Below are 24,926 nucleotides of genomic sequence, written 5' to 3'. Positions count from 1 at the left end.
AAAAAAAAGTAATAAAAATAGTTACTGGAAAATTCCGGTCAATTCCTTTGAAGTTAATGAATTAACAACACTTTCGATCACAAAATTAATTTTGCTAGTAATCTAGAACGAATTCAAAATCCCGTGGGACACCCTGTATATTAATACGTCATTCAGCTTGTCAACACCTGGAAAATGGAGAGACAAAATTGCCTGTAATACTCACTTGGACTGACTGAATCATGTTTTAATGCACATTTTTGGAATCCTCATTGAATTTCCTATCCAATAACCTGAAAAAACATTAAAAAACTTCGTACAGTCAGTGAAAAAAGCAGTGTCAAAATTTGAACTGCCAGAAACACAATTTAAAATAACAGTCAGAGACAAAATCGCCTGTAAAACCCACTTGGAGTGAGAAAATGATTGTTTTAAGCACATTTTTGGAATCCTCATTGAATTTCCTATCCAACAACCTTAAAAAACATTAAAAAACTTCGTACAGTCAGTGAAAAAAGCAGTGTCAAAATTTGAACTGCCAGAAACACAATTTGAAATAACAGTCAGGGACAAAATTGCCTGTAAAACCCACTTGGAGTGAGAAAATGATTGTTTTAAGCACATTTTTGGAATCCTCATTGAATTTCCTATCCAATAACCTGAAAAAACATTAAAAAAATTAGTACAGTCAGTGAAAAAAGCAGTGTAAAAATTTGAACTGCCAGAAACACAGTTTGAAATAACAGCCAGGGACAAAATTGCCTGTAAAACCCACTTGTAGTGAGAAAACGATTGTTTTAAGCACATTTTTGGAATGCCCATTGAATTTCCTATCCAATAACCTGATAAAACATTAAAAAACTTAGTACAGTCAGTGAAAAAAGCAGTGTAAAAATTTGAACTGCCAGAAACACAATTTGAAATAACAGTCAGGGACAAAATTGCCTGTAAAACCCACTTGGAGTGAGAAAATGATTGTTTTAAGCACATTTTTGGAATCCTCATTGAATTTCCTATCCAATAACCTGAAAAACACTACAAAACTTTGGTACAGTCAGTAAAAAAAAGCAGTGTAAAAATTTGAACTGCCAGAAACACAATTTAAAATAACAGTCAGGGACAAAATTGCCTGTAAAACCCACTTGGAGTGAGAAAATGATTGTTTTAAGCACATTTTTGGAATCCTCATTGAATTTCCTATCCAATAACCTGAAAAAACATTAAAAAACTTAGTACAGTCAGTGAAAAAAAGCAGTGTAAAAATTCGAACTGCCAGAAACTCAGTTTGAAATAACAGTCAGGGACAAAATCGCCTGTAAAACCCAATTGAAGTGAGAAAATGATTGTTTTAAGTACATTTTTGGAATCCTCATTCAATTTCCTATCCAATAACCTGAAAAACACTACAAAACTTTGGTACAGTCAGAGAGAAAAGCGGTGTCAAAGTTTGAACTGCCAGAAATACAATTTGAAAGGACAGTCAGGGACAAAATCGACTGTAAAACTCACTTGGAAACAGAAAATGATTGCTTTAAGCACATTTTTGGAATCCTCATAAATTTCCTATCCAACAACCTGAAAAAACATTAAAAAACTTCGTACAGTCAGTGAAAAAAGCAGTGTCAAAATTTGAACTGCCAGAAAAACAATTTGAAATAACAGTCAGGGACAAAATCGCCTGTAAAACCCACTTGGAGTGAGAAAATGATTGTTTTAAGCACGTTTCTGGAATCCTCATTGAATTTCCTATCCAACAACCTGAAAAAACATTAAAAAACTTCGTACAGCCAGTGAAAAAAGGAGTGTCAAAATTTGAACTGCCAGAAACACAATTTGAAATAACAGTCAGGGACAAAATTGCCTGTAAAACCCACTTGGAGTGAGAAAATGATTGTTTTAAGCACATTTTTGGAATCCTCATAAATTTCCTATCCAACAACCTTAAAAAACATTAAAAAACTTCGTACAGTCAGTGAAAAAAGCAGTGTCAAAATTTGAACTGCCAAAAACACAATTTGAAGTAACAGTCAGGGACAAAATTGCCTGTAAAACCCACTTGGAGTGAGAAAATAATTGTTTTAAGCACATTTTTGGAATCCTCATTGAAGTTCCTATCCAATAACCTGTAAAAACATTAAAAAACTTACTACAGTCAGTGTAAAAATTTGAACTGCCAGAAACACAGTTTGAAATAAAAGTCAGGGACAAAATCGCCTGTAAAACCCACTTGAAATAAGAAAATGATTGTTTTAAGCACATTTTTGGAATCCTCATTGAATTTCCTATCCAACAACCTGAAAAAACACTACCAAATTTGGTACAGTGAGGGAGAAAAGCGGTATCAAAGTGTGAACTGCCAGAAACGTAGTATTAGCAATTTACCAGTAATTTACCGGTCAAATTTGCCTGGTAAAGTAAAATATTTTCTTTACTAGTAATTCAAAGTGACTTCAATTAGAAATTTCAAATGAGACACCCAGTATATTAATACCTCATTCGATTCAGCTTGTAAAGACCTGCAAAATGAGCTAAACTGTATCCTACAAAAAATACAAGTTTCTGAGATATTTAGGATCAAAATTAGGTTTAAAACTATCCAAATTCACAGTTTCGTAGGTACGTATAATAAAACACGTTTTTACAAACGAACAAAGACCTTTTCTCTTAATAATGCTATTTTTTTCAGATTAATCAAGTCGGATATAAAAACTTCTTATTTTGTTCGTGCATAAAGGTTCCCACGAAACAAGACCAGGAAAATGTTTGAGAAAGATAAATGAACGCGAGAATTTATGGCTGTTTTGTTAAATAATGTTAATAGCAGAATAAGAAATTATGACAAAAAACAGTGATAAAATGAAGAAGTAGTACAGCTGTAAGTACGAAAATTACTGATGCTCATCTTCTGGTTATTACCGATTACTTTCTGAGGTAAACTCCAACAAACTTCAGTATTTCAGTGTTAATTAAAAATTGACTAGACACTAAAATATCTTTCAGCTACTCTTCTGCAAGGCGCTTCAGTTTCAGCCATTTTGAGCAGCTTGCAGCCTTCCTGACAAGGTCTGTCCTCCATGGATCTGCGCAAGTGATTTCCTAGTAACCTTTCTTGTTGCCTGCTCCACTATCTTCACACTAAACCCGTTTTAATCAGTCTTGATGACGCTATTCTCCTAACCCAATTGGAATTTATGTTAGATCCAGTCCCATCAGTACATCATCGGTTATGTTGGATACAAGAACCAAGTGATTCAATTCATGCTATCCAAACTGAATCTAAGCTTCATGGATTCCCAATACTGGTATTGTATCTCCTCCAGCCAATATAAACTTTGTTCAACATTGTCTTTGTTATACATAGTACAGTACAACCATTTGACAATTTCTTCCGCAAACCTTGCCATTGACTACTTGCTGCCTAATCGTGACACTTGCTCTACTGCTTCAAACTCCAAGGTTTCTGGCTTCTGCTCGACAATTGTGCCTCGTAAACATGCTCCAGGTGCTTCTTTCCAAACCTCATTTCTAACTGCTGGATCAAGTTATCGTAGTTTTTGTAGTGGTCTTCATCTAGAGTCTGCAAACCCTCCAGGGCTTCTTCAATCAAGGCCTTGGTCACTTGACGTCTAGTTAGTCGCCTCAGCAGCAGCTTCAAACTATTTCTTATAGATCTGCCAAGAGGTCTTACCATCGTAGGCTGGAGGTTTAATGTAAACGAACAGGCATTTGAGCATCTGGACAGTTTCCTCCACTCCGCCTATTCTTCCTGTAACTTCCTCAATGGTAGACCTTTTCCTCCATGGATTCCATCTTGTGTTCCATCTCGCTTTTCAGTTCATTAATCACACAATCCCGTTTTGGTTCTTGGTCCTCAATTTGCCCTTTTATGTAATCTAGCTTACGGTCTTGGCTGGCTTGCATTGCTTCCAGTTTTGCCTCGAACTGGTCTCTCTTCTAACTTGCTGTCCTGACATCATCTCCATAAGCTGTTTCACTGCGTCCTCCAATTTTTGGTTAGTCGCCTCAGCGGCAGCTTCAAACTGTTTCTTATAGATCTGCCAAGAGGTCTTACCATCGTAGGCTGGAGGTTTAATGTAAACGAACAGGCATTTGAGCTTCTGGACAGTTTCCTCCACTCCGCTTATTCTTCCTGTAACTTCCTCAATGGTAGACCTTTTCCTCCATGGATTCCATCTTGTGTTCCATCTCGCTTTTCAGTTCATTAATCACACAATCCAGTTTTGGTTCTTGATCCTCAATTTGCCCTTTTATGTAATCTAGCTTACGGTCTTGGCTGGCTTGCATTGCTTCCAGTTTCGCCTCGAACTGGTCTCTCTTCTAACTTGCTGACATCATCTCCATAAGCTGTTTCACTGCGTCCTCCATTTTTTCCTCTTCTCCTCTGTGCTCCAGCTGCTCAAAATTTAGCTGCTTGGCTGTTTTTAAATGTCCCCGCAGAAAAAATTCAATGGATTTAAGTCCGGAGATCTAAAGAAAATGAATTGTTGCAACTTAACAGGACATAATAACATTATGACCAACCTAATGGGGGCCATTCAATAGGACCTCTTCTTCAAATCCATCTATCAGGAAACGTGCGGTCTCAGAAATCTCTCAGAGAGTCCTGTGGGAGGGTGTTGAGAATGATGTTCTCTCATCCAGTGAGTATGTTCTCCTGACCAGTATTTGCAATTGTGCCGATTCACACATCCATTTAGACAAAATGAAGCTTCATCCGTAAATACAATATAATGTGTCAAATTTGGAAATCTGTGGTGCATGCATTCGTCTGTCATGATCAATCTCAGAGTGTTCTTGTAGTTTGTTTTTAAACATTTTATGGACAATGCTGTTGCTCTAGGACCAATCGACTAACGGATGTTTGTGGGCTATCCTGGACAAACAATAAACTATCCATCAGTTTTTCTTCTGTGATGGCGGTTCTCGGTTTCGGTAAATTTTTAATACTTCCTGAGGTCTCAACAAGAAAGAGGAAGTACGAAAATTCCTAGATTTGCCCTGCTATAGTTACGACTAGTTTTTAGTTAATGAATCCTCATCTTTGGTCTTCTTTTCAAGACTATGGCCTGCGTTTTCTCCGCGTTTAGGTCGATCTTCCATTTGTTGCACCATTTCTCCAATGCTGTGGTGCTCCTACTCCGGGCCATGATCGCAGTGTCATCCACGTAGAGAAGCTAGTCCGCTGCGCTCTAGGTAGATCTGAAACATAAATGTTATAGAGAAATCGCGACAGTACTGCACCTTGCGGCACTCCTGCTTCCATTTCCCTATAACTTGAATAGGCCCTGTCGATTTTGACTCGGAAGCGAAGAGCTGAAAGAAAATATCTAATTAGTTTTACCTGAAAATCCAGCATCTTGATTAGAAGTCCTCTGTGCCAAACCCTGTCGAAGGCCTTGGAGACGTCTAGCAGCACGGTTCCTGTCGCTTCTTTCCTGTTGAACCCTTCCGTGATGTGTACTCGGTCATCCTCAGGACTTGGAGATCCAGTGATAGTGTCCTCTGGAATCCAAATTGCTCGTCGGTGATGCCGTGCTCTTTAGCCTCATGAGGATGATAACTTTTCCCAAGGATGACAGGAGGCTGATGGGCCGATAATTCTGGGAAAACAGCAGGTCCTTTTCTGGCTTCGGGAACAGGATAACATCGTCAGCAGGAAAGTGCCTCAGTCGCAGCAATATTCAACAGGGCAGCTATCCCGCGTCTAGGAAGTTTTCTGAGCGCAATGTTTCCTATCTCGTCCCATCCTGGTGCCTTTCTGATGTTGAGGTGCCGCAGGATTTCTTGTAGCTTCTTTGATGTCGCGTGCCGGATTGGTTGGTCGTCCGGCAGGGTGAGGACAATCCCGTTGTTGCCGTGAAGGGCTGGAATCCTCGCGACTTAGGCTTTCTAGGTGCTGCCATTGGTTTGCTCTATGGTCATCCGGTGCAGCCTTGGTTAAGCTGGTTGATCCTGTTCTTGTCTGCAGGAGCTCCTGTCTTCATGATGGTTCGTTTGGCATCTTCTGTCCCTGATTAACGAAGTTTGGTTTCCTCCGGGATATCTGGAACATAATAAGGTTTTGTAGGTTACTCGATCCTAGATTCCTACTGCTGTTTCCAGTCTGGGGATGGGTGTTCCCAGTCGGTGCTTCTGCAGGTGATTGTGTCCCAAAAAGCGTACTATTTCTAATGGGACACCCTGTATATTAACTCTCTTGTCACGTATTAATTAAATAGCATGTTTAAGTGATGTTAGCGTTTTCCAGATTCTGATGATAAAACGTTAGTTTGAAATGGCTTTTCCCGTTCTCGCATGGCGCGCACGGGAAAACCCTGTTTTCGGTACCGGTAATGAAATATACCATTTCATAACCTGAAAATATGGGTTTTACGGATCTGGCGAGCCATTTTTGGGGTGGTCCACTGTGAAAAAACATTTTTTTAACACCCTGTATATGTTTAATCGTGTTATGGTTAGCACGTGGTGAAAGAGTAGTTTGAGACAAACTTTTCGAGCTTTTCATGGTCGCTGAAAACCCAAAAATGGCGGAGATACTAAATTTTCAAAATTTTGGTGTAATTTCCAAAAAAAAAAGTAAACAAAGTGGAATATCTCGGAAACGGTTAGAGTAATGAAAATTTGGCAAGAGACCAAAAATGTTCAGAATGACTTTCTGCATCCAGGGGACTAGGTTTAAACCCATTTCGAGCAATGTAAACGCAATTACTAGTGGCAAAGCTTTAGTGTCAAATTTGACTGTTTTTCTTTTGATTTTTTGAACACCCTGTATATGTTTAATCGTATTATGGTTAGCACGATGTGAAAGAGCAGTTCGAGACAAACCTTTCGAGCTTTTTACAGTCACTGAAAACCCAAAAATTGAGCAGATACTAAATTTTCAAAATTTTGATGTAATTTCCAAAAAAAAAGTAAACAAAGTCGAATATCTCGGAAACGGTTAGAGTTATGAAAATGTAGCAAGAGACCAAAAATTTTAAGAATGACTTTCTCCATCCAGTAGACTAGGTTTAAACCCATTTCGAGCAATGTAAACGCAGTTACTACTGGCAAAGCGTTAGTGTCAAATTTGACTGTTTTTCTTTTGATTTTTTGAACACCCTGTATATGTTTAATCGTGTTATGGTTAGCATGAGGTGAGAGAGCAGTTTAGGACAAACATTTTGAGCTTTTTACAGTCGTTGAAAACCCAAAAATGGCGGAGATACTAAATTTTCAAAATTTTGGTGTAATTTCCAAAAAAAAAAGTAAACAAAGTGGAATGTCTCGGAAACGGTTAGAGTAATGAAAATTTGGCAAGAGACCAAAAATGTTCAGAATGACTTTCTGCATCCAGAGGACTAGGTTTAAACCCGTTTCGAGCAATGTAAACGCAGTTACTACTAGCAAAGCGTTAGTGTCAAATTTGACTGTTTTTCTTTTGATTTTTTGAACACCCTGTATATGTTTAATCGTGTTATGGTTAGCATGAGGTGAAAGAGCAGTTCAGGACAAACATTTTGAGCTTTTTACAGTCGTTTAAAACGTAAAAATGGCGGAGATACTAAATTTTCAAAATTTTGGTGTAATTTCCAAAAAATAAAAATAAAGAAAGTGGAATATCTCGGAAACGGTTACAGTTAGGGAAATTTTGTAAGAGACCAAAAATTTTCAAAATGACTTTCTGCATCCAGTGGACTAAGCTTAAACCCATTTCGAGCGATGTAAACGCAATTACTACTGGCAAAGCATTAGTTTCAAATTTGACTGTTTTTCTTTTGATTTTTTGAACACCCTGTATATGTTTAATCGTGTTGTGGTTAGCATGAGGTGAAAGAGCAGTTTAAGACAAACATTTTGAGCTTTTTACAGTCGCTGAAAACCCAAAAATGGAGCAGATACTAAATATTCAAAATTTTGATGTAATTTCTAAAAAAAAAGTAAACAAAGAGGAATATCTCGGAAACGGTTAGAGTTAGGAAAATTTGACAGGAGACCAAAAATTTTCAAAATAACTTTCTGCATCCAGTGGACTAGGTTTAAACCCATTTCGAGCAATGTAAACGCAGTTACTACTGGCAAAGCGTTAGTGTCAAATTTGACTGTTTTTCTTTTGATTTTTTGAACACCCTGTATATGTTTAATCGTGTTGTGGTTAGCATGAGGTGAAAGAGCAGTTTAAGACAAACATTTTGAGCTTTTTACAGTCGCTGAAAACCCAAAAATGGAGCAGATACTAAATTTTCAACATTTTGATGTAATTTCCAAAAAAAAAGTAAAGAAAGTGGAATATCTCGAAAACGGTTACAGTTAGGGAAATTTTGTAAGAGACCAAAAATTTTCAAAATGACTTTCTGCATCCAGTGGACTAGGCTTAAACCCATTTCGAGCGATGTAAACGCAATTACTACTGGCAAAGCGTTAGTTTCAATTTTAACTGTTTTTCTTTTGATTTTTTGAACACCCTGTATATGTTTAATCGTGTTATGGTTAGCATGAGGTGAAAGAGCAGTTCAGGACAAACATTTTGAGCTTTTTACAGTCGCTGAAAACCCAAAAATGGAGCAGATACTAAATTTTCAAAATTTTGGTGTAATTTCCAAAAAAAAAAGTAAACAAAGAGGAATATCTCGGAAACGGTTAGAGTTAGGAAAATTGGACAGGAGACCAAAAATTTTCAAAATAACTTTCTGCATCCAGTGGACTAGGTTTAAACCCATTTCGAGCAATGTAAACGCAGTTACTACTGGCAAAGCGTTAGTGTCAAATTTGACTCTTTTTCTTTTGATTTTTTGAACACCCTGTATATGTTTAATCGTGTTGTGGTTAGCATGAGGTGAAAGAGCAGTTTAAGACAAACATTTTGAGCTTTTTACAGTCGCTGAAAACCCAAAAATGGAGCAGATACTAAATTTTCAAAATTTTGGTGTAATTTCCAAAAAAAAAAGTAAACAAAGAGGAATGTCTCGAAAACGGTTAGAGTAATGAAAATTTGGCAAGAGACCAAAAATGTTCAGAATGACTTTCTGCATCCAGAGGACTAGGTTTAAACCCGTTTCGAGCAATGTAAACGCAGTTACTACTAGCAAAGCGTTAGTGTCAAATTTGACTGTTTTTCTTTTGATTTTTTGAACATCCTGTATATGTTTAATCGTGTTATGGTTAGCATGAGGTGAAAGAGCAGTTCAGGACAAACATTTTGAGCTTTTTACAGTCGTTTAAAACGTAAAAATGGCGGAGATACTAAATTTTCAAAATTTTGGTGTAATTTCCAAAAAAAAAAAGTAAAGAAAGTGGAATATCTCGGAAACGGTTACAGTTAGGGAAATTTTGTAAGAGACCAAAAATTTTCAAAATGACTTTCTGCATCCAGTGGACTAGGTTTAAACCCATTTCGAGCAATGTAAACGCAGTTACTACTGGCAAAGCGTTAGTGTCAAATTTGACTGTTTTTCTTTTGATTTTTTGAACACCCTGTATATGTTTAATCGTGTTGTGGTTAGCATGAGGTGAAAGAGCAGTTTAAGACAAACATTTTGAGCTTTTTACAGTCGCTGAAAACCCAAAAATGGAGCAGATACTAAATTTTCAAAATTTTGATGTAATTTCTAAAAAAAAAGTAAACAAAGTCGAATATCTCGGAAACGGTTAGAGTTATGAAAATGTAGCAAGAGACCAAAAATTTTCAAAATGACTTTCTGCATCCAGTGGACTAGGTTTAAACCCATTTCGAGCGATGTAAACGCAATTACTACTGGCAAAGCGGTAGTTTCAATTTTAACTGTTTTTCTTTTGATTTTTTGAACACCCTGTATATGTTTAATCGTGTTGTGGTTAGCATGAGGTGAAAGAGCAGTTTAAGACAACCATTTTGAGCTTTTTACAGTCGCTGAAAACCCAAAAATGGAGCAGATACTAAATTTTCAAAATTTTGGTGTAATTTCCAAAAAAAAAAGTAAACAAAGAGGAATATCTCGGAAACGGTTAGAGTTAGGAAAATTTGACAGGAGACCAAAAATTTTCAAAATAACTTTCTGCATCCAGTGGACTAGGTTTAAACCCATTTCGAGCAACGTAAACGCTGTTACTACTGGCAAAGCGTTAGTGTCAAATTTGACTCTTTTTCTTTTGATTTTTTGAACACCCTGTATATGTTTAATCGTATTATGGTTAGCATGAGGTGAAAGAGCAGTTCAGGACAAACATTTTGAGCTTTTTACAGTCGCTGAAAACCCAAAAATGGAGCAGATACTAAATTTTCAAAATTTTGGTGTAATTTCCAAAAAAAAAAGTAAACAAAGAGGAATATCTCGGAAACGGTTACAGTTAGGGAAATTTTGTAAGAGACCAAAAATTTTCAAAATGACTTTCTGCATCCAGTGGACTAGGTTTAAACCCATTTCGAGCGATGTAAACGCAATTACTACTGGCAAAGCGGTAGTTTCAATTTTAACTGTTTTTCTTTTGATTTTTTGAACACCCTGTATATGTTTAATCGTGTTATGGTTAGCATGAGGTGAAAGAGCTGTTCAGGACAAACGTTTTGAGGTTTTTACAGTCGTTGAAAACCCAAAAATGGAGCAGATACTAAATTTTCAAAATTTTGATGTAATTTACAAAAAAAAAGTAAACAAAGTGGCATATCTCGGAAACGATTAGAGTAATGAAAATTTAGCAAGAGACCAAAATTTTTCAAAATGACTTTCTGCATCCAGTGGACTAGGTTCTCGCACGGGAAAACCATGTTTTCGGTACCGGTAATGAAATATATACCATTTCATAACCTGAAAATATGGGTTTTACGGATCTGGGGAGCCATTTTTGGGGTGGTCCACTGTGAATTTCAAAAAAAAAAATCCGATAAATCGTGAACGATGTAAACATACCCCAGACGCCGATTTTGTCCGATATTCCCCCAGATTTCGGTGCTGTGCGACCCTTTCGTGCGGCGTCTCTCGCGAGGGTTGCTCGGCGTCGCGACGGCCGTCCAAAACAGTCTTGCATCGAATTCGACGTCGGCAACGTTTACATCGCTTTGTTCCAATCGTACAACGAAATACGCGGGCGCCGAAAATTTTTTGAAGACTCTTTTTTCATCAATTTTTAGTCAATTAGGTGTTAAACGTGGTCAGTTTTCGGTTTTTTGGTGTTTGATGTTTGTTTTTGTGTAAGTAACGTTTCTATTACATTGTATTTTTTTTTAGTAATTGTTTATGAAACGGCTTTAGCAAACATGTCAAAAATCAGTACACTGGGTGCAGAAGGTCAATCTGATCATTTTTGGTCCCTTGCAAAATTTCCGTAACTCTAACCGTTTCCGAGATATTCTGCTTTTTTTAGTGAATTGCATGAAAATTTTGAAAATTTTGTATCTGCTCCATTTTTGGGTTTTTAGTGACTGTAAAAAGCTCAAAATGTTGGTCCTAAACTGCTCTTTCACCTCATGCTAACCATAACACGATTAAACATATACAGGGTGTTCAAAAAATCAAAAGAAAAACAGTCAAATTTGACACTAACGCTTTGCCAGAAGTAACTGCGTTTACATTGCTCGAAATGGGTTTAAGCCTAGTCCCCTAGATGCAGAAAGGCATTCTGAACATTTTTGGTCTCCTGCCAAATTTTCCTAACTCTAACCGTTTCCGAGATATTCCACTTTGTTTACTTTTTTTTTGGAAATTACACCAAAATTTTGAAAATTTAGTATCTCCGCCATTTTTGGGTTTTCAACGACTGTGAAAAGCTCTAAATGTTTGTCTCGAAATGCTCTTTCACCTCATGCTAACCATAACACGATTAAACATATACAGGGTGTTCAAAAAATCAAAAGAAAAACAATTAAATTTGAAACTAATGTTTTGCCAGTAGTAATTGCGTTTACATTGCTCGAAATGGGCTTAAACCTAGTCCACTAGATGCAGAAAGGCATTCTGAACATTTTTGGTCTCTTGCTAAATTTTCATAACTGTAACCGTTTCCGAGATATTCTACTTTTTTTGATTTTGTTTTTGGAAATTACACCAAAATTTTGAAAATTTAGTATCTGCGCCATTTTTGGGTTTTCAACGACTGTAAAAAGCTCGAAATGTTTGTCTCGAACTGCTCTTTCACCCCATGCTAACCATAACACGATTAAACATATACAGGGTGTTCAAAAAATCAAAAGAAAAACAGTTAAATTTGAAACTAATGCTTTGCCAGTTGTGATTGCGTTTATTTGGTTCTGAGTGGGTGTAAACCTAGCTCCCTGGATGTGAAAAATCATTCTGAAAATTTTTCGTCTCTTGGTAAATTTTCATAACTGTAACCGTTTCCGAGATATTCTACTTTTTTTGATTTTTTTTTTTTGGAAATTACACCAAAATTTTGAAAATTTAGTGTCTCCGCCATTTTTGGGTTTTCAACGACTGTAAAAAGCTCAAAATGTTTGTCCTAAACTGCTCTTTCACCTCATGCTGACCGCAAGTCGATCAAACATATACAGGGTGTTCAAAAAATTAAAAGAAAAAGAGTTAAATGTGAAACTAACGCTTTGCCAGTAGTAATTGCGTTTACATTGCTCGAAATGGGTTTAAACCTACTTCACTGGATGCAGAAAGTCATTCTGAAAATTTTTGGTCTCTTGCCAAATTTTCCTAACTCTAACCGTTTCCGAGATATTCCACTTTGTTTACTTTTTTTTTTGGAAATTACACCAAAATTTTGAAAATTTAGTGTCTCCGCCATTTTTGGGTTTTCAACGACTGTAAAAAGCTCGAAATGCTTGTCTCGAACTGCTCTTTCACCTCATGCTAACCATAACACGATTAAACATATACAGGGTGTTTAAAAAATCAAAAGAAAAACAATTAAATTTGAAACTAATGCTTTGCCAGTTGTGATTGCGTTAATTTGGTTCTGAGTGGGTGTAAACCTAGCTCACTGGATGTGGAAAATCATTCTGAAAATTTTTCGTCTCTTGCTAAATTTTCATAACTGTAACCGTTTCCGAGATATTCTACTTTTTTGAAATTGCATAGGGATTTTGAAAATTCCACCATTTTTGAAATTTCAGAAACTGTAAAAATCTCAAAATGTTTGTCTTAAACTACTCTTTCACCTCGTGCTAACCACAACACGACTAAACATATACAGGGTGTTCAAAAAACCAAAAGAAAAAGAGTTAAGTTTGATTGCATTTACCTGGTTTGGACTCAATAAACTTCATTGAGTGCAATGCAGTGTGTCACTTTGACATCTCGTAACTCCGTTGTTTGCAACGTTACAAAGTTCATTCAAAAACTGCTTGAAAGGTCTGGAAATTCTATTTAAATCACCTAAATACACTTTTTTCCGTAACTGTCACTGAAGCGGAGCTACAAGCGTTTGAACTTGCTGACTTGAAGTTGTCTTTGTGCATTGCTGCGTCCAACTTTGACAGCTTGTAACTCCGTTGTTTGCAACGCTACAAAGTGCATTAAAAAACTGCTTAAAAGCTCTGGAAATTCTCTTTAAATTACCTAACCACACTTTTTTTCGTAACTGTCACTGGTTTGGAGTTACAAGCGTTTGAACTTTTGTTGTGTCCAACTTTGACAGGTTGTAATTCAGTTATTTGCAATGCTACAAAGTGCATTCAAAGCCATTAATTGTTTTAAAGTGTTACTATTTAATGGAAAACTAGCATTTCCTGACCTAAATGGATACGTTTCTATGCAAAAATCTGTTCCTGACAGAAAGTCTACATAAAATGCTAATTTACATACGATTATATGCTTAGAGAGTTTTCCCGTTTTGATTCCTCATACAACAGATTATCGAATATTCCATTAGCTTTTAAAAGGACTGTTAAATTGGAAATTGGCTCCATTTTGGACTAAAACGTCACTTAAATCGACTTTTAAATTGCCTGCTATTTTGAAGCAAATAACATGCACCATTATAGGGGCCACTTACGTTTTAATGCACTTTCTGTAAGTTTCGACAGTGTAGCCTGAAATTTGGACACCCTGTATCTCGGTTATTTTTTAGAGTTCAGGGTGGTTTAACCACTCAAACGAATCGTCTTAAACTGCTCTTTTCACTGGTGTGAAGCAAAAAATTCTATCTTAAAAACTACCAACGGGGTAGTCAAAAGAAGAGAACCACTGTAATTTCCGTGCACACCCTGTACAGTGCCAACAATAATTAATGCTGAAACTTACATGGGTCGATGCAACAGTTAATTAGGAAGATTTTTGCTCTCTTGTGCATTTTTTGTAACTTCTACCGTTTCTGAGATATTTGCCAAAATCTGTTTTAATAGCATCGTTTGAGGAAATCGCCTGTAAAACCCTCTTGGAGTGAGAAAATGACTGTTTTAAGCACATTTTTAGAATCCTCATTAAATTTCCTATCCAATAACCTGAAAAAAGTACTACAAAATTTGGTACAGTTAGCGAGAAAAGCAGTGTCAAAGCTTAACCTGCGAGAAACACAGTTTGAAAGGACAGTCAGGGACACAATCGCCTGTAAAACCCACTTGTAGTGAGAAAAATCGCTGTTTTAAGCACATTTTTGGAATCCTCATTAAATTTCTTATCCAATAATCTGAAAAGACACTAAAAAATTGGATACAGTCAAGGAGAAAAGCGGTGTCCAAATTTGAACTTCCAGAAACAAAGTTTGAAAAGGCAGTCAGGGACAAAATCGCCTGTAAAGCCCACTTGTCGTGAGAAAATCACTGTTTTAAGCACATTTTTGGAATCCTCATTAAATTTCCTATCCAGTAACCTAAAAAAACACTACAAAATTTGGTAAAATCAGGGAGAAAAGCGCTGCCAAAATTTGAACTTCCAGAAACACAGTTTCAAAAGGCAGTCAGGGACAAAATCGCCTGTAAAACCCACTTGGAGTGAGAAAATGACTCTTTTAAGCACATTTTTGGAATCCTCATTAAATTTCCTATCCAATAACCTGAAAAGACACTACATAATTTTGTACAGTCAGGGAGAAAAGCAGTGTCAAAATTTGAACTGCCAGATACACAGGTTCAAAAGACAGTCAGGGACAAAATCGACTGTAAAACCCACTTGGAGTGAGAAAATGACTCTTTTAAGCACATTTTTGGAATCCTCATTAAATTTCCTATCCAATAACCTGAAAAAACACTACAAAATTTGGTACAGTCAGGGAGAAAAGCGGTGTCAAATTTGAACTTCCAGAAACACAGTTTTAAAAGGCAGTCAGGGACCAAATCGTCTGTAAAACCCACTTGGAGTGAGAAAATGACTGTTTTAAGCACATTTTTGGAATCCTCATTAAATTTCCTATCCAGTGACCTGAAAAAACACTACAAAATTTGGTACAATCAGGGAGAAAGGCGCTGCCAAAATTTGAACTTCCAGAAACACAGTTTGTAATAACAGTCAGAGACAAAATCGCCTGTAAAATCCACTTGGAGTGAGAAAATTACTGTTTTAAGCACATTTTTGGAATTCTCATTAAATTTTCTATCCAATAACCTGAAAAACACTACAAAATTTGGTACAGTCAGGGAGAAAAGCGGTGTCAAAATTTGAACTTCCAGAAACACAGTTTCAAAAGGCAGTCAGGGAGCTAATCGCCTGTAAAACCCACTTGGAGTGAGAAAATGACTGTTTTAAGCACATTTTTGGAATCCTCATTAAATTTTCTATCCAATGACCTGAAAAATACTACAAAGTTTGGTGCAGTCAGGGAGAAAAGCGGTGTCAAAATTTGAACTTCCAGAAACACAGTTTCAAAAGGCAGTCAGGGAGAAAATTGACTGTAAATCCCACTTGGAGTGAGAAAATGAATGTTTTAAGCACATTTTTGGAATCCTCATTAAATTTCCTATCCAATACCTTGCCAGAAACACGGCTATTTACCAGTAATTTACCGGTAAAATTTTCCTAGTAATGTAAAATATTTACTTAACCGCTGGTTTAGGTACTCATCACGCACCCAAGAAAATTGTTGTAAACTCTGTTTATAGCAGCTTTTTGACCACACTGGGCAATGTTTGACAGTTATGACAGTCGTCACATGTCAGGGAACACCATTCGCCTATAGACAGTCACGTGACACCTGTCAAACTACAACACAACTATCAACTACTGCAAAACTATCTAAAACTAGCAAACAATCACAGAAAAATTACAATTTTTAGGTATTTTCCTGCTGAAAACCGTAGAAATGGTAGTAACTCATATCTAGATTGTTTTGACGCAGAGAATTACAGAAAACAAATTACAGAATATTTACAAAAATTACAAAAAAATAATAAAATTACAAAAATACAATATTACAGAATATTTACAAAAATTACAAAAAAAAATTACAAAAATGCAATATTACAGAACATTTACAAAAATTCCAAAAAAAAAAAATCCAAAAATACAATATTACAGAATATTTACAAAAATTACAAAAAAAAAATTCCAAAAATACAATATTACAGAATATTTACAAAAGTTACAAAAAAAAAATAATTACAATATTACAGAATATTTACAAGAATTACAAAAAAAATAAAAATTCAAAAATACAATATTACAGAATATTTCTTCGTTTTGAATTTAAATCAGTTTCCAACAGGGTCTCAAAGCTCCTTTGTCTCTGGGCAAATAAATAATTATACGAATTTTCACCGGGGAGTGAAAATGCTCTAACGAATATACAAGACAAAGTGGGATGTTCGTGTGAAAACGTATATTTAATCGCAAACAAAAGGACTCTAACGAATCTACTTAAAGCTAATTAATTTACGTAAGAGTTGTAATTTAAATACAATTATCCGCAATAATATTATAAAGGAGAAGGAAAATGGAAAGTAATATTCGAACAATATACCAGTTGAAATAATGATTTCGCTTTTGCTCTGACTGATTTTTTTGTTAATGAGCAGTTTACAGGCGATTTTGTTCCTGACTGCCTTTGGAAATTGAGTTTCTGGAAGTTCAAATTTTGACACCGTTTTTTTTAGGTTATTGGATGGGAAATTTAATGAGGATTCCAAAAATGTGCTTAAAACGGTCATTTTCGCACTGCGAGTGGGTTGTACAGGCGATTTTGTCTCTGACTGCCTTTTCAAACTGTGTTTCTAGAAGTTCAAATTTTGACACTGCTTTTCTCCCTGACAGTACCCAATTTCTTAGTGCTTTTTAGATTGTTGGATAGGAAATTTAATGAGGATTCCAAAAATGTGCTTTAAACAGTCATTTTCTCACTCCAAGTGGGTTTTACAGGCGATTTTGTTCCTGACTGCCTTTGGAAATTGTGTTTCTGGAAGTTCAAATTTTGACACCGCTTTTCTCCCTGGCAGTACCCAATTTCTTAGTGCTTTTTAGGTTATCCAATAGGAAATTGTATGAGGATTCCAATAATGTGCTTAAAACAGTCATTTTCTCACTCTAAGTGGGTTTTACAGGCGATTATGTTCCTGACTGTCTTTTCAAACTGTGTTTCTAGAAGTTCAAATTTTGACACCGCTTTTCTCCTTGACTGTACCAAATCTTTTAGTGTTTTTTTAGGTTATTGGATAGGAAAAAAAATGATTTAATAAAAATTTCAAAAATGTGCTTAAAACAGTCATTTTCCCACTCCAAGTCGGTTTTACAGGCGATTTTATCCCTGACTGTTCTTTTAAACTGTGTTTCTGTCAGTTCAAATTTTGACACTACTTTTCTCCATGACTGTACCAAATTTGGAAGTATTTTTTAGGTTATCTAATAGAAAATTTAATGAGGATTCCAAAAATGTGCTTTAAACCGTCTTTTTTCCACTCCAATTCGCTTTTACAGACGATTTTATCCCTGACTGTTCTTTCAAACTGTGTTTCTGTCATTTCAGAGTTTGACACTGCTTTTATCCCTGACAGTACCAAATTTTTAAGTGTTTTTTAGGTTATTGGATAGGAAATTTAATGAGAATTTCAAAAATGGATTTAAAAGATTAATTTTCTCACTACAAGTGGATTTTACAGGCGATTTTGTCTCTGACTGCCTTTTCAAACTGTGTTTCTGAAAGTTCAAATTTTGATTCTGCTTTTATGCGTGACTGTACCAAGTTTTGTAGTGTTTTTTTAGGTTATCCAATAGGAAATTTAATTAGAATTCCAAAAATGTGCTTAAAACAATCATTTTCCCATGCCAATTCCGTTTTACACACGATTTTATCCCTGACTGTTCTTTCAAACTGTCAGTTCAAATTTTGACACTGCTTTTCAACATGACTGTACCAAATTATGTAGTGTTTTTTAAAGTTATTGGATAGGAAATTTAATGAGGATTGCAAAAATGTGCTTAAAACGGTTATTTTTTCACTCCAAGGGGGTTTTACAGGCGATTTTGTCACTGACTGTCTTTTCAAATTGTGTTTCTGGTAGTTCAAATTTTGACACCGCTTCTCTCCTTGACAGTACCCAATTTCTTAGTGCTTTTTAAGTTATTGGATAGGAAATTTGATGAGGATTCTAAAAATGTGCTTAAAACGGTCATTTTCTCACTTCCAGTTGGTTTTACAGGAGATTTTGTCACTGACTGTCTTTTCAAACTGTGTTTCTGAAAGTTCAAATTTTGACACCGCTTTTGTCCTTGACAGTACACAATTTCTTAGTGCTTTTTAGGTTTTTGGATAGGAAATTTAATGAGAATTCCAAAAATGTGCTTAAAACAGTCATTTTTTCATTCCAAGTGGGTTTTACAGGCGATTTTGTTCCTGACTGTCTTTTCAAATTGTGTTTCTGGAAGTTCAAATTTTGACACCGCTTTTCTCCCTGACTGTACCAAATTTTGTACTGTTTTTTCAGGTTATTGGATAGGAAATTTAATGGGGATTCCAAAAATGTGCTTAAAACAGTGATTTTCTCACTCTAAGTGGGTTTTACAGGCAATTTTGTCTCTGACTGTCTTTTCAAACTGTGTTTCTGGCAGTTCAAGCTTTGACACCGCTTTTCTCCTTGACTGTACTAATTTTTTTTGTGTTTTTTAGGTTATTGAATAGGAAATTTAATGAGGATTCCAAAAATGGATTTAAATATTCATTTTCTCACTCCAAGTGGGATTTACAGTCAATTTTCTTCCTGATTGTCTTTTCAAACTGTGTTTCTGGCAGTTCAAATTTTGACACTGCTTTTGTCCCTTACTGTACCAAATTTGGTAGTGTTTTTTAGGTTATTGAATAGGAAATTTAATGAGGATTCCAAAAATGTGCGTAAAACGGTCATTTTCTCACTTCGAGTGGGTTTTACAGACGATTTTGTTCCTGACTGCCTTTGAAAATTGTGTTTCTGACAGTTCAAATTTTGACACCGCTTTTCTCCCTGACTGTACCCAATTTCTTAGTGCTTTTTAGGTTATTGGATAGGAAATTTAATGAGGATTCCAAAAATGTGCTAAAAATGGTCATTTTCTCACTTCGAGTGGGTTTTACAGGCGATTTTGTCACTCACTGTCTTTTCAAATTGTGTTTCTGAAAGTTTTGACACCGCTTTTGACCATTTCGAATCACTGGTAGTGTTTGGTTTTTTAGCACACCCTGTATGTATTTTTTGGGTTACATTTTTTTTTCCAACATCACTGAAAAGAGGAGTTCAAAACGGTTATTCTGAGTGGTTTAACCGCCCTCAACTCCAAAAAATAACTGACATATGAGGATTAGAATTTTGAGTGAAAAATGTTATTAATTAAAAACAAACCTATTTTGTTGGATAACTCAAAAACAGTGAGAAATACAAAAAAGTTGCTAAATACCAAAAATGTTAGTAATGACACGCTGAATCATACTGCGTACGTTTTAAACCTAACAATAACTGGTGGTATACAGGGGTTGCGTGAAAAGTTACATGTGTCCGGTTTTTTGCACACCCTGTACGTATTTTTTGGATTAAATTTTTTTTACCACCATCACTGAAAAGGGGAGTTTAAAACGGTTATTTTGAGTGGTTTAACCTCCCTGAATTCCAAAAAATAACCGAAATACGAGGTTTTGGAATTCCGACTTTTACTATTTATGCATTTTTGTCGTACAACTCTTTGTTTACCGGATATTTTAAATTGTTTCTAAGCGAATTTTTGGAATACCAAAATAAAATTTGTAAAACCGGTAGCTTAACCAAATTTAGTCATTTCAGATTAAAATAAAACCGAAAAAGAATTCACTTTCATGCTTTATCGTTTTCACCAATTTACAAAGTTCAAAACAAATTTACTACAAATAGGTAAACGTACAGCAATTTTCCCACAACCACATAAATATTTTATCAAAATATACTACCAGCTCTCAATTTTATCGAGTCAATAAATTCCCGAGTATTAGAATGACAGAAGCCCGGAACTTGATCGATTTTTGCTCCTTTTGGATATTACATATTAGATTATTATTCATGCTAACTGAATATTGACCTGAGAATTCCAAAAATTTACTTAAAACAGTCATTTTCCCACTACAAGTCGGTTTTACAGACGGTTTTATCCCTGACTGTTCTTTCAAACTGTGTTTTTTGGCAGTTCGGAGTTTGACAATGCTTTTTTCCATGACTGTACCAAAGTTTGTAGTGTTTTTTTAAGGTTATTGGATAGGAAATTTAATGAGGATTCCAAAAATGTGCTTAAAACAGTCATTTTCCCACTACAAGTCGGTTTTACAGACGATTTTATCCGTAACTATTCTTTCAAACTGTGTTTTTGTTTGTTCAAATTTTTACTCTGCTTTTCTCCCTGACAGTACCCATTTTCTTAGTGATTTTTAGGTTATTCGATAGGAAATTTAATGAGAATTCAAAAAATGGATTTAAAACATTTATTTTCTCACACCAAATGGGTTTTACAGGCGATTTTGTCTCTGACTGTCTTTTGAAACTGTGTTTTTGAAAGTTCCAATTTTGACACCGCTTTTCTCCTTGACTGTACTAAACTTTTTTGTGTTTTTTTAAGGTTATTGGATAGGAAATTTAATGAGGATTCCAAAAATGTGCTTAAAACGGTCATTTTCTCACTTCGAGTGGGTTTTACAGGCGATTTTGTCCCTGACTGCCTTTGGAAATTGTGTTTCTGGAAGTTCAAATTTTGACACCGCTTTCTCCCTGGCAGTACCCAATTTCTTAGTGCTTTTTAGGTTATTGGATAGGAAATTTAATGGAGATTCCAAAAATGTGCTTAAAACAGTGATTTTCTCACTCCAAGTGGGTTTTACAGGCGATTATGTTCCTGACTGTCTTTTCAAACTGTGTTTCTGGCATTTCAAATTTTGACACCGCTTTCTCCCTGGCAGTACCCAATTTCTTAGTGCTTTTTAGGTTATCGGCTAGGAAATTTAATGAGGATTCCAGAAATGTGCTTAAAAGAGTCATTTTCCCACTCCAATTCCGGTTTACAGACGATTTTATCCCTGACTGTTCTATCAAACTGTGTTTCTGTCAGTTCAAACTTTGACACCGCTATTCTCTCTGACTGTGCCAATTTTTGCTTTTTTTAGGTTATTGGATGGAAAATTTGATGAGAATTTCAAAAATGTGGTTAACACATTCATTTTCTCACTCCAAGTGGGTTTTACAGGCGATTTTGTCACTGACTGTCTTTTCAAACTGTGTTTCTGTCAGTTCAAATTTTGACATTGCTTTTCTCCATGACTCTACTAAATTTTGTAGTGTCTGTTCGGTTATCCAATAGAAAATTTAATGAGGATTCCAAAAATGTGCCTCAAACAGTCATTTTCCCACTCCAAGTCGGTTTTACACACTATTTTATCCTTGACTGTTCTTTCAAACTGTGTTTCTGTCAGTTCAGAGTATGACACTGCTTTTCTTCATGACTGTACCAAATTTTGTAGTGATTTTCAGATTATTGGCTAGGAAATTTAATGAGGATTCCAAAAATGTGCTTGAAAACAGTTATTTTCCCACTCCAAGTCGGTTTTATAGATGATTTTATCCCTGACTGTTCTTTCAAACTGTGTTTCTGTCAGTTCAAATTTCGACACTGCTTTTCTCCATGACTGTACCAAATTTTGTAGTGTTTTTTTAGGTTATCCAATAGAAAATTTAATGAGGATTCCAAAAATGTGCTTAAAACGGTAATTTTCCCACTCCAACTCAGTTTTACAGACGATTTTATCCCTAACTGACAAGAATCACTTTGTCAGAAAAGTTTTACTTTATTTATTTTATCATTGATAAACCAAATTCTCTAAAACAATAAATAACAAATCAAATCAGCAGTTTACTCATTTTTCAGGTTTTTTTTTGTATTCTTTAAAAATGCATTCACAAAATGACCACTACTTGAACATGCAAAATTTGGATCATGCTTGGTCCTTGAAAAGGGTTTTTTTGGGTTCCTTGGATCTTGGAAATAGTGGAAAGCGGCCATTGAAAGCTCTCGGAAAATTGGAATAAAGTCAGGAAAATCGGAAACTGGTAGTTTTTCAGTTTTTGGCTAATTTTTCCCTATATTCTAACGGGGAGAAGACGTTTTGGGTGTTTTGTGAGGTTTGTCAATGTGAGGTTCCAGGAGAGTCAGAAGACCCTAGAAAGAAGCTAACCCAAGATTTTGACCCATAACCTACTTAAATTAGTCAATTTTTGGCCAATTTGTACTTATAGTAAACGTTTTTTTTCGGATTTTTGAGAAAGGTCCATAGTAAATACAAAAAATGGCCCAACACCAATGGGTTTGGCTGGGATATTGGTTCAAGTCCAAAAACGGACAATCGGCAATGTTTTTAACTGCAGCAACTTAATATACAGGGTGCCACACATGTCAGGTTTTAGAAAAAAAAATAGAAAATAGTTAAAAAATCAAAAATCTGTAAAAAATCACAAAACTCTTTTAGAGATGCAACATTTTTTTGAGTTCAACTTTTAGCAATTTTTTGAAGATTTTAAACTGCTTTAGAAGCATACGGAAGATTTTAGACTTTCAAAAGTTGTTTGAACTACTTGAGAGCATTTGGAACTGTTTAAACAGCATAGTGAATGTTCTGGAATGCTTTAGAGGCATTTGGAATCTCTTACACGGTTCACAAAATTTTTTGGAAGCTTCTAAACTGCTTCAATATCTTCTGGGAGCTTCTAGACTAGTTGAAAAGTGTTTGGAAGCCTTTAAAGTGTTCTAAAAGCTTTTGGAAGCTTCTAGACTGTTTTGAAAAACTTCAGACTGCTTTAGAAACACTATGGAGTTTCTGTAGTGTTTTGAAGTCTTTTTAGACTACTTTAGGATGATTGAAGATTCTGGACTGCTTTTAAGACATCTGAATTTGAACTTTTAGAAGCTGTAAAACTGCTTTAGAAGCATACGGAAGCATTTGATAGTTTCTAGATAAATTGAAAAGCATTTGGAAGCTTTTAGAATGTTCTAAGAAGCTTCTAGGCTGGTTTGTAAGCTTTGCAAGGTATTTTAGAGGTTTTATAGTGTTTTGGAATGTTTTTACATTTTTTTAGACCTCTTCAGGAGTATTTGGACATTTTTTGGTCAGTTCAAATTTGTTAAATTAATACTCATACATTTTGCAACACATTTTTGTCGTTCAGAAGCTTTCAATATCTTAATAAACAGCAATTTTTTGTCAAAGTTTATTTTTAAAAACTTGAAAAGCTTTTTTTGTAAAAAACCATACAAAAATAGCAGTAAATAAGCGCAAAAAAACTAAAATAAGCACAAAACGAAGAAAGCACCAACAAAATTGCATAAATCGTTCACATTAGATGTCAAAGGTTGGTTGCTGTTATTATTTGCAAAATTTCTGGAAATCCGGACTGTACTCATCAAATAAGCTTACAAAATTAAAACTTTTTTCCAAAATTCCGTATTTTTTCGGATATTTCCGGAAGTAATCGGAATATTTCCAATGTTAAAACGGCATAAGATTGAACAACAAATTGGGCAACTTTGCCTTCCTTTAACCAACTCTGTATCTCTTACCGTTTTCGAGATCCCTATATATTTAGACACGAATTTGTGACACCCTGTATTGCCTGTGTAAATGTAATGTTATTAGTGGTTCTGTGGGGCAATTTTTTTATTTCTCGTTTTGTTGGTGTAAACTTATGAAAATAGGCACTTTCTGATAGCAAAAATTCCAAAAACTGTGCTACTAACTACTGCTTTTTTCACTGACTGTACCAAGTTTTTTAATGTTTTTTCAGGTTATTGGATAGGAAATTTAATGAGGATTCCAAAAATCTGCTTAAAACAGTCATTTTCTCACTCCAAGTAAGTGTTACAGGCGATTTTGTCCCTGACTGTTATTTCAAACTGCGTTTCTGGCAGTTTAAATTTTGATACTGCTTTTTTCACTGACTCTACCAAATTTTTTAATGTTTTCTTAGGTTATTGGATACGAAATTTAATGAGGATTCCAAAAATGTGCTTAAAACGATCATTTTCTCACTCGAAGTGGGTTTTACAGGCCATTTTGCGCCTGACTGTCCTTCCAAACTGTGTTTCCGGCAGTTCAAATTTTTACACTGACTGTACCAAGTTTTTTAATGTTTTTTTAGGTTATTGGATAGGAAATTTAATGGAGGATTCCAAAAATCTGCTAAAAACAATCATTTTCATCTCACTCCACATGGGTTTTACAGGCGATTTTGTCCCTGACTGTTATTTCAAACTGTGTTTCTGGCAGTTCAAATTTTGATACTGCTTTTTTCACTGACAGTACCAAGTTTTTTAATGTTTTTTCGGGTTATTGGATAGGAAATTCAATGAGGATTGCAAGAATGTGCTTAAAACAATCATTTTCTTACTCCACATGGGTTTTACAGGCGATTTTGTCCCTGACTGTTATTTCAAACTGTGTTTCTGGCAGTTCAAATTTTGATACTGCTTTTTTCACTACCTCTACCAAATTTTGTAATGTTTTTTCAGGTTATTGGATAGGAAATTCAATGAGGATTCCAAAAATGTGCAAAGATTTCAAAATAAAATTGGAAAAATCCTTCAAATGGGTAAAAATTGGCTTAAAAT

General features: G+C 35.3%; 1 protein-coding gene across 3 annotated transcripts in view; it reads left to right on the top strand.

Annotated features, from left to right (window-relative positions):
- Positions 1-24,926, top strand: part of LOC145733478 (uncharacterized) — a 242,926-nt gene that overhangs the window by 88,052 nt on the left and 129,948 nt on the right. Inside the window, exon 1 of one of the 3 annotated variants that reach the window (XM_081986325.1) lies at positions 10,995-11,146. The exons of the other annotated variants lie outside the window; for them this stretch is intronic. The gene's annotated coding sequence lies outside the window, so the exon portion shown is untranslated. Of the gene's footprint in view, positions 1-10,994; positions 11,147-24,926 lie in introns of those variants that run through there. 3 annotated transcript variants of the gene reach the window in all.

Source organism: Ips typographus, linkage group LG9 (assembly GCF_016097725.1).
Source record: "Ips typographus isolate SLU linkage group LG9, UJ_Ityp_2.0, whole genome shotgun sequence".
In the NCBI taxonomy this organism is placed as follows: Eukaryota; Metazoa; Arthropoda; class Insecta; order Coleoptera; family Curculionidae; genus Ips; species Ips typographus.
The sequence above is the reverse complement of the archived record's forward strand: the minus strand, read 5'-3'. Positions and strand labels throughout refer to the sequence as shown.